Below are 10565 nucleotides of genomic sequence, written 5' to 3' on the forward strand. Positions count from 1 at the left end.
TTAGCCCAGTCCACTAGCAGACAAGGACATGCAGGCTGTACAAAGACTCACTCCAGAGATTAGAGTCTTTGCGAAGCCCTGGAAGCCAGTAGGCTAAAAATAACTACTGGGAGAAATACAGAGGGAGGAGGAGATAAAAGAGGGGCAAGGGCTGGGGAGAGGCACCAACAGGTATGGGGTGAAATGGATTGATAGGGATAGACAGCGAACCCGAGATCTCAGACCTGGGTGAGGCTGGGAGGGAGTCCTGTGAGTTAGTAGAAATACAGTGTCACCACTGGAGCGTGCCTGTGTGTATGGTGCCAGTCTTGCAAGAGTTTGGGTAAAAAGCCTCACTCTTGCTCCTTCAGGAGTCCAATTTCTTTCTTCCCTTTTTCTTTTTATCCAGATAAGAGAGATCATTTCTTACACTGTAGACACAGGCCCAGAAATGGCCAACAGAAAGTTTGAGCACACTGTAAATAGGCCCCTGCCAAGTAATTTTTGCCCTTTTGCTATATCACATGTAAATTAATCCAAAGCTACTAAAAAAATAAACTTTTACCCGCAGTGAAGCCCTGAATCAAAAGCTAACATTTAACAACTTACTAATTAACATAGTCACTGGGATTAGAGACTCATTACACTGGAGCTAAAGGGATAATCTGATTTTCCTGGAAAGGAGGCATGTAAGGCACGTAATTGCAAGAGCTCTGCAAATCTGCATCACAGCAAAATTATTTTATGTTCCTCTTTGAATCTGTCAGATTAAATCACATAAAGGCATAGGCTGGTTTGTTAGTCACCCTAGAGCACATTTTGGCTCGGTGACTGAAGGCCTTTTCGATAATTAACTGTTGTGTCAGCTTGAGAAAGAAACACTCTGCTGGTTGTTTCAGCACAGTTCTCGGTGTGACTGGATGAATGGCTTACTGAAGAGGGAAGACTTCGGTTTCTGCAGGAAGCAGTGACTAACACAGCCTCAAATGAAAGGCGAGGCCTGCAAGCTGCCCCAAGCTAGCTCCCCCTGCTGCAATGGACTGGGTTGTATCTTCTGACATTGGGTTGTATCTTCTTCTGGGTTGTATCTTCTTCTCCTCAGAAGAACATCTTCCATAGGAAGCAGGCAGGATTCTGTCTGTGTCCAGTGTCCCAGCAGCAGTGTTCAGAGGATGAACATGATGCCAGGGGGAGATGGTATATGGATGCTGGGTGTGGTGGTGCCTGCTTAGAGCACCAGCTATTTGAAAGTTCAGACAGGAGGATCATTTGAGAACAAGAGTTCAAGGACAGCCTAGGCCACAGAATGAGACTCCCATCAGAAGGAGGAGAAGGAGGAGGAGGAGGAAGGAAGAGGAGAAGGAGGAGAAGGAGGAGAAGGAGGAGAAGGAGGAGGAGGAAGAGGAGGAGGAGGAGATGGAGATAGTGCCACTCCCCTCTCTGATTTCTACTTAGCAGAAGAGGACACGTTGCTCAAACTGCATCAGCACCATGACTACCACGTGGGCCAGCCATAGTGTTGACACCACACATGTCTGCAATAGCTTGGCTCTTTGGTAAAGGAACTGAGACTGGTGAGGGAGCAAAATGGGGCTAGGTCACTGGTTTCAGGTCACATGGCCATGACACAACACTCATAATGCCCTACCCCCATGGAGTTGTGCCTCATAGGGCAGACACCATGAGAAATGGACTAGATAACAAAACCTGGTTCTGCCCCTGTGACGCGCTCCTTCCCCAGTGTTACAATCCTCCAACATCGCCATTTGTCAGTCAAATCCACATGTCCTCAGCCTCTGTTCTGTCCCACTCTGCTGCATTCCCTACCCTGCAGCTCCAAGAAACAAGTTCCAGCTCCAGGTTCCAGCCTAACACCCTTCCAACGATCCTTAGACCTTGGGAAGGGAATCTGGCTGCTGCAGTCTTTCCTAATGTATGATCAGCCCCGGTCAGTCTCCACAACTTCATCTTGAGACACCCCAACCCTATTTTGCTGCTTTCTGCCCCTGCCATAACTTGTTATCTTTAGTCCTTCTCTTCCGTAGGCGTCACTTTTGCTACATGCTCTACTTACCATGGATAGGTTACTTCTTCCCTAACCTTAGGTCTCAGCTCCCATATCACCTCCCACAGGCAGCCTTCCCGAAGGATCACCTGCTTTGCTCTAGGTGTTTGGCCTTGAGCAGCCTTTGCCAGGTGTAGGTTACTCTTCTCTCATTGCTGGGACAAATACCCAACACTCAAAATGAGGGAAGGAAAGGTTTGTGTAGCTCACAGTTACTGGAGGTTTCATAGTTTAAAATAGCCTGAATTACATAGCAAGACTTTGGAGTCTTATTTGCCCCAGAGAGAGGGCCAGTGCCTCTGTCTTCTGTAAACATCTCCTCTCTGCCCAAGGAGGCCTCAGTTGCAGACACTGCTGCCCTGCAGTGCAGGGTCCAGAGGAGAGGCTGGGGCACCACATGTCTAGGATGAAACCTCTCCACACTTCAGAAAGACCACAGCCTGGGGGGCAGTGCAAGATGCCAGTTGAATGATTTGTGCCACTCTGGCCCCACCCCAGTCCTCTGGCTCCACCGCTCAAGCCACTCTCTGCTCCTCTAGCCTAGTCTGCCCCATAACTTATATGAGGCTTTGGGGGGGGACAACTAGACACAAACCATAACATTCCACCCCTGGATCCCCAAAGTCTCATGCACATCCCTTTGTCCAAAAGACATTTTAGTCCATCTCTAAGAGTTGCCCAAGTCCCAACAGTTTCAGCATTGCTGAAAAGTCCAAGTCCCAAGTCTCCTCCAAGATCCAAGGCAAACTCTCAACTGTGAGCCCCTGTACAAATGAAAAGTGAAACACTTCAACATTAAAAGGCACATGATAAACACTGACATTCCAAAAGGTACACACTGACAGTTATAAACCATTGGGGCCAAAACAAGTCCAAAATCCAGCAGAGCAAACATTAAGTCCTATAGTTCCATGTGGAACATCTGAAGCAATCTGTGGCAAATCGTGAGCTCCATGTGGCTCCGCCCCCACGGCACTTCTGGTGGTGGTGGCTCCCCTGGGGTCTCTCTTAGGTCGGCTTTGCTCCCTCTTTGCAGTTTCCCTTAGGTGATCCATGTTCCTGGCTTTTCCAAATTCCTGGGGTTTCCACTGAATAGGCTTCTTACTCACAGCTTCACACACTGCCCTCTCAGGGGCACACTCTCTAGCCTCGCAGGCCTTCTTCCGAAATCTGGTGGAAGCCTTCCTAACCTCAGAATTCCTGCATTCTGCATGTGCCTAAAACCAATGCCATGTGGATGATGCCAAGGTCTGCTGCCAGCTGGAGTAGCAGCCAGGCTGTCCTCTCTCTTGGCTGTAGGGGTCAAGTGCCTGGATTACTGAGCACTCTGACCCTGATTTCAAGGAACAAATTCTCGATGCTGGCGTCTTTCTGAAACCTGGTGTGGCTGCTGCCACATCTACAACTCTGAGACATGTGGCTGCCACCTCTATTCTGGAGCATGGGTTCTGCAGATTTCTCCTCAAAGCAAAGTCTCTCACCCTTGCATTTCTGACTGAGGCTGCAAAGGGCGAGAACCTGCCACCTCCTGTGATGCCCTCAGGACATCTTTTCCACTCTCCTGTTCCTCCTGGGCAATGGAGCTCTCAGATCTATCTATCTTTGCATTCCACAGCTTTATCAGGACTTCCAAACTCACAACATTTTAAATTATTCTGCTGGGCTCTTTGCTCTTCCTTGTCAACATAAATCTGATTAATAGCTCCCAACAATAACCATGCCCCTGCTCCAATATTCAGCTGCTTTGAGATTTTTTTTTTGAAAGATGAGTCAGTCTGCCATGCTTAATTTCAGTCTTAGGCAGTCTCTGGACATGGGCAAAATTCAGACAAACTTTCTGCCAAGCCATAACACAAATGATCTGGAATCCACCAACCAATGCAGTCCTTCTTCCCAGCAGAAACCTTCCCAGTCTGGTCTTTATAGGCAGGCTTTCTATCAGTCTTCTGGTCTGAGCTCTCACCAGAATCTTCCCTACAAAACAGCCAAAGCTGTTACAGCACTTCTCTTGTAGTCAACATCTCCAAGCCTTTCCTATCTCTTCCCATAAGCCATTCCCAAAAGCTTGCAATCCACATGGACAGGTTTAGCCACAGCAATGACCCCACTTCTTTGGTACCAAATTCTGTATTAGTTACTCTTCTCTCATTGCTGGGACAAATACCCAACACTCAAAATGAGAGAAGGAAAGGTTTATTTAGCTCACAGTTACTGGAGGTTTCATAGTTTAAAACAGCCTGAATTAGACAGCAAGATTTTGGAGCCCTATTTGCTCATGAGACAGAGTCAGTGCTTCTGTCTTCTGCAAACATCTCCTCTCTGCCTGAGGCAGCCTTAATCGCAGACACTGCCGCCCTGTAGTGCAGGGTCCAGAGGAGAGGCTGGGGCGGCACCATGTCCAGGATAACACTCTCCACACTCCAGAGACCACAGCCTGGGGGGCAGCATAGGATGCCAGTTTAATGGTTTGCCCCACTCTGGCCCCACCCCGTCCTCTGGCCCCTCCCTTCAAGCAATGCTCTGCTCCTCCAGCCTAGTCTGTCCAATAACTTACATGAAGCTTTGTGGAGACAGCTAGACACAAACCCACAGGCAGCCGTCCTGAAGGATCACCAGCCTTGCCATAGGTGTTTGGCCTTGAGCAGCCTTTGCCAGGGTAAAACACCAGGCACATTATACCTGAGTGGTGGTTCCCAGTAGTTTGTGTGCCACCCTATCACTGACAGACAGCGAGGTCCCTGCCAGCAGAGACCCAGGGAACAGCGAGGCCCCTTCTCTTTCCCAGTAACTCCTCCCTCCCTCCTAACTCTGTCTGGCACAGAAAAATGTGCAATAATATTTATTCCAAATAAACATTTATTGTAAATATGAACTGACTTAAAATACACTAATTTCTATAAAATGTAGCAAGAAAGAAATTTTCCAAATCAGAAAAATGAGGCAGTAATGTATACAAGGCACTAGCTGCTTCCAGACACGGTCCACACATTATATGGTTATATAACAAATAATAACGTGCAGTTAATGTGTGATACCAAGCAAAATCCCAATAGGGGTATTTTTAATACAACTTAAGCTAATTCTAAATGTATGGGGAAGAGAAAACTTCAACAAGTTTTTTATAGTAAGGTAGACTAAGGGAAGATTTATCCTACCAGCTGTCAAAATACACTGTAAAGTTTTAACAATTAAATTATGGTGTACAGGCACAGAAGTTTATGTTACAAAACAATAAGAATTAAAAAGAGAATACCATGTCTAGAAACAGAATAAATGCTACTGAGAAAATCAGATATACTTTTGCAAAACATAAAAACTAAATGCCTGTATCACAACTTGCACAAAAATGACTCTGGAAAGGCTATGAACGCACTTGTGGAGCTTGGTCCTTTTCTTCCCAAGAGATTTGAATGGTACCTTCATCAGTTCACCTAGTGATGCTTGCTAAGAGTGAAAAGTTAGGATTTTAGTAAGTAATTGAAGACTGCTCTGAGAGACAACCCACTCAGGACGGGATCTTAGAAGCTGGTGCCAATTTTGAAAAGGTTCTTCTGCTTCTGAACCCTCTTGTGGGACTAATTCTTCAGACACTTATGAATTGAAAGCAACCTTCAATTAACACGGCCTCGTGGGATAACAGTGGACATTTCCAAGCCCCAGGCTCTCTTCTCTGGCACTGCCTGATCAACGCTGCCCTGGGAAACTCTAGGGCCAAAGGGTAGTCCTGAAAGGGGGATCAGTTTGAGAAAAGGCCTATTTTGCATCAAGGTGTTAGAAGGTTTGTTTCATTTCCAAGAAGTTTCCATGAGCTGCATTCTGACACAGACATTCCCAGTGGCGAGATTTTGTATGATCCGAGGAGCAATTTTGTTTTCAGTATTGCAGAGTGATTCATTTACCTTTAGACAAATGTGCTCTCTGAGCGAGCTTCCCTTCCTCTGAGATGTGGTATTACAGGTCTCAGAGGACCAGAAGAGACACAGACCCGTGCCTGAGGTCAGCTGTCCTCAGGGAATTGCACCTGGGTGCCAATGGCTGGGACCATTTGTGCAAGTTCTCTACTTTTTGAAGCACAAAGGACATACAAGACATTGCAATGCCTGAGAAAACACACAGTCATTATTCAAAAGATGAAGCAAATAGTTGATCATTACAAAAACCTGTGTTCAACACTTCACAGGTTGTCCTGACAAAAGTGATTCCAACTTCCCAGTCCAGGACTCGCTGATGCCGCCATTTGGTATATGAAATGGTACATTCAAGGCTGGGCTTGGTGGAACATGCCTGTAATCCCAGCACTCAGGAGGCTGAGGCAGGAGAATTGCTGTGAATTTGAGGCCCACTTGGGCTACAAAGTGAGTTCAAGGTTAGCCTGAATTGAACAAAGAAACCCTCTTTCAAATAAGGCAAAAAAATTGCCTACTTAATTGGGCTGGAGAGATAGCTCAGCAGACTAAATGCCTGCTTAGGCAAGCACAGGGACTGGGATTCCATTCCTGGTACTGCATGCTATGCCAGCCCCACCCCCGAGCATAGTGTGCCAGCCACCAAGTCCAGGCATGCTAGCGCACGCCTGTAATCCCAGCGCTGGGGAGGCTGAAAACAGCAGGTTCACTACAACTCTGAGCAGCATAGTGAGAGCCTGTACTAAATACATAAATTAAAAAAAAATTACTTCATTAACTAATTAAAATAAAATGGTACAACCACTTTGGAAATCAGTCTGGAATTTCTTAAAACTAATCTATTTTATGATCCAACCACTTCACCCACAGGTATTTACCCAACAGAAAGAACAGCTTGCATCCACACAGAGACTTGAAGATGAAGGCACACAAGTGCTCCTTTAGCTTCACAGCGAAAACACTCAGATGTTTACCAACAGGCAATGGATAACACCTGGGGATGCACCCATACGTGGAGCTAACTTGGTTACTTTTCTCACTGCTGAGACAAAATACCGACACTCAAACTTAAAGGAGGAAAGATTTATTTTAGCTGAGTCTGTAGAGGTTTCATTCCATAATCACTCAGCTCCAGGGCAGGTGATGGGGCACAGGGGCATCACAGTAGAGAAACACTTCATGGCAGGCAGAAGGCGGCAAAAGCATCAAGCGGCAAGTGACAATAGCAGCCTTCCGTCTCTTATATTCAATCCAGACTACAAACCCTTAGGGGAAGTGGAACTCATGCCTGGGGTGAGGCACCCTTAATCCTAGCATCACACCATAAGTCAATCCCAGGAGCACATCTTTAATCCCAGAATCACATGCTCTAGCTTCACACCATGAGTCAATCCCAGGAGCACACCCTTAATCCCAGAATCTTACACTCTAGATCCAGCTACCTCCAAAAAGCTCCTGTGACTGCATGAGGCTTGTGGGAACATCTCAGCACAAGCCATAACAGGAACGCTGCTCAGCCATAAAAGGCAACAAAATGGGGATATGGGCAACAACACAAAATGATTTCCAGATAGTTTGCTGGGTGAAAGAAACCAAATAGAAATACACACGGTGAAACTCGAGACTAATCATTTGTGCCAGAAAACAAATTAGTGATTACCTAGAGATGAGAGAAGAGCTTAGGGGAATTACAAAAGGGCAGGGGAGGCTTTGGGAGTAATGTACATTAATTGTGGAGATGATTTCAAGGCCATATAATTACATCAAAACTTAGCAACTTGTATACTTTAACAACAGACAGTTTAATGGACATCAAGTATGCCTCAATAAAGAATTTCTTTTAAGGGAAGACGTGCACTGAGGACAAAAATGCATGAATATCCATAAAGAAACCTCACGCTGCCCACAACACTTTGAGCTGGGACAATCACTGCAAGCCCACTGAGACCCCAAGGCTCAGGCCTTCCTTGTTCTGTCTTCCCCAGCACCCCCACTTCCATCTCCACCAGGGGCCGGGCATTGCTCCCTGTCAGCATACAGAGGCCAGTGCACAGCCCACGGGCCATGGGGAGCCATCGATCCCATTTCCAGGAGAACCTCTGCTCAGCTGGCTGAGATCTTCATAGGAGGTGGAGGCATTACCTTGACAGGATTCAATTTATGAGCATGATCACTTTCTTGAGTTGCTTTTAGGCATGGGGATACCAGTGCAATCGCTAATAAAACCCAAGGCATGTGCCTCATTCCCTTCTCCCTAAGCTCCAATGTAATAAAATAACTGCTATCCAGAGAGCACAGGAGAAGCACCTGGGCCCGGAGCAGGCTGCAGTAATGTGATCAGGTTATGCTCCGCAGTGCTCCGGCAAGCTCCCAAGCAAAGCCCCTACCAAATAATAAGCACAACAACCCTCCCTTGGACCTGCACTTTACCACGCTCTCATCTGGAGGATGCAGCAGGCATAGGCCCGAATGTCTTCGGTGCCAAGGTCTGCACCACCACTCGTTCGCTCTGTGTTCCCCAGGTGCTGAGCACTGCAGGGTGGACGTGGGAGAGGTGTTGCCTGTCTTCTCAGAGTGATCAAATGGAGAGGTCAGATACTGACCAAGGCATCATCGCTTCCTAACACTGATCAGACAACACAAGACAACCCAAGTGAGGTCCACAAATGCAAAGGGGTTGAATTTCAAATGTGGTGGGATCATCACAGCCTGATACATGACAGTGAATGTGAAAAACGCCAAAGTCCTGGGGCTGCGGCACAGACTCCATCTCCAAGCATCCGGTTATTGCCCATAGTAGGGGCTGAGTAAGACTCCTCGCGGTTGTTAATCGTCATATGTCAACTTGACTGGAGCAAGGGTCACCTAGTAGATTAATGGCATTCTGAGTGTGTCTCTAGTTGAGACATACATCAGCTGCAAAATGAAGACAGAAGTCTTCCCCTGGCTGTGGGTGGCACCAACCAACAGGCTTGCAGCTCGGATAGAATAAAAAGAGAAAGCAAGTCTGCCCTTTCTCTCGGGACAAGCTCCAGTCTTCACCATCGCCTCTGAATGCTCATGTCCAGCTCCTCTGGCTTGCAGCACAGCATTCAGCTTTCCTGAACAGATCTTTTGGCTTTCCAAAACAAACTCACACAACACTCTGCACGGAACTCCAGGCTTTCAAACTTTGAGTGGATGCTGCAGCCCTCCAGCCAGCAGTCTAGCACGCAGACCCCCATTCTGCAGTCCTCTACCTCTGATCTGGCAGTGTCCCCTGGAATGCCATTGGTTCTGATCCGATGGGCCCACCTAGTAAATCCTTTGTTTACATATATTTTACAATAAAATATATATGCACATGTATTTTATAGAAATCTATTTCTCTATGATCCTAACTAACATGCTCACCAGTGGAACTGATTTTTCAACAGCTATGTCACCAGTAGTTGGGTGCCTCCAGGGGACATGCTACTAGATAATCCTGTTGCCATATTCTGAGAAGGGACAGATTACCATGACATATTTACAACAAGAGCATAAGGCACTGGGATGTAGAAAGTTGTACAGAAAGAACAAAAACTCAACAGTTTTTGTTGTTGTTGAACTGGGAATTAAACTCAGGGCCTTAGTGCTCTGCCACTGAACTACATCCTCAGCCCTTTTATTTTCAATTTTACTTTGAGATGATCACAGTTTTCCGGTCTGGTCTGGAATCCAACTTGTCATTCTGACTTAGCCTACCCAGTAGCTGGGCTGTGGGCCACTGTTACAGTTGATACATTGTGTCGATTTGAGAAGTCTAGAAGTTTAAGTAACTCAGCAGTTCTACATCCTGGGGTGAAAAGGACATGCCCTTCGGGGCTCTAGGATGTTGTTTACTGTCTCAATTTGAGAAGCTTAGACATTTTAAATAAGTGACTCAGCAGGCAGGGTGCCAGGGTCCTCACTTTGTAAACAGCCTCATTCTGTGCAGGAGGAGGGCACAGAGATAGTGTGGGTGCTACCACTGCACTGGAGGTGGTAACCTGCTTACACTATAAGAGGCTTGTTCCTCTTCTCTTTTGCTCTTGTTGCTTTTGCTGACTTCTGATGCCCTGAACTGTCACCCCTGTGCCATGCCATCCTGCCTTGGAGCCAGGTGATTATGGACTGAAACCTACACAAACTGTGAGCTAAATAAACCTTTTCTTCTTTCATGTGGATGGTAGGTATTTTGTCCCAGTCATGAGAAAAAAATAACCAAAACAGCCACCCTCCCTGGCCTTCAGAGTTTTAAAATACTGCTAATAACAAGGCCATTCCCTTCGCCTGGAGTTGTCTCTTAAGAATCAAATGATTAGCCTGAATGATCTTTTAATTCAAAGACTTCCACTGACTTTAAATCAACTCAGTTGAGTAAGGGATTTTTACTCCATATAACATGAGAATCTGATAGCTCAGAGGACTAAAGCACCTGCTTAGGCAGAGCGCAGTGGCTGGGTTCAATCCCCAGCATGACGTGCTGGCCCTGCCCCCAGGGCGTGCTGAACCAGTGATTGAGACTGGGCATGGTGGCGTGCACCTGTAACCCCAGCACTTGGGACGCAGAAAACGGGGATCACTATGAGTCTGATCTACATAGTGAGACCCTG

At 46.7% G+C, this 10565-nt stretch overlaps 1 protein-coding gene across 4 annotated transcripts in view; it reads right to left on the reverse strand.

The window, feature by feature from the left end:
* The window catches only part of Osbp2 (oxysterol binding protein 2), a 252348-nt gene that overhangs the window by 105022 nt on the left and 136761 nt on the right, over window positions 1–10565 (reverse strand). The window lies entirely within an intron of this gene.

The sequence above is a fragment of the Octodon degus genome, unplaced genomic scaffold (genome assembly GCF_000260255.1).
Source record: "Octodon degus isolate 3935 unplaced genomic scaffold, OctDeg1.0 scaffold00230, whole genome shotgun sequence".
NCBI lineage: Eukaryota > Metazoa > Chordata > Mammalia > Rodentia > Octodontidae > Octodon > Octodon degus.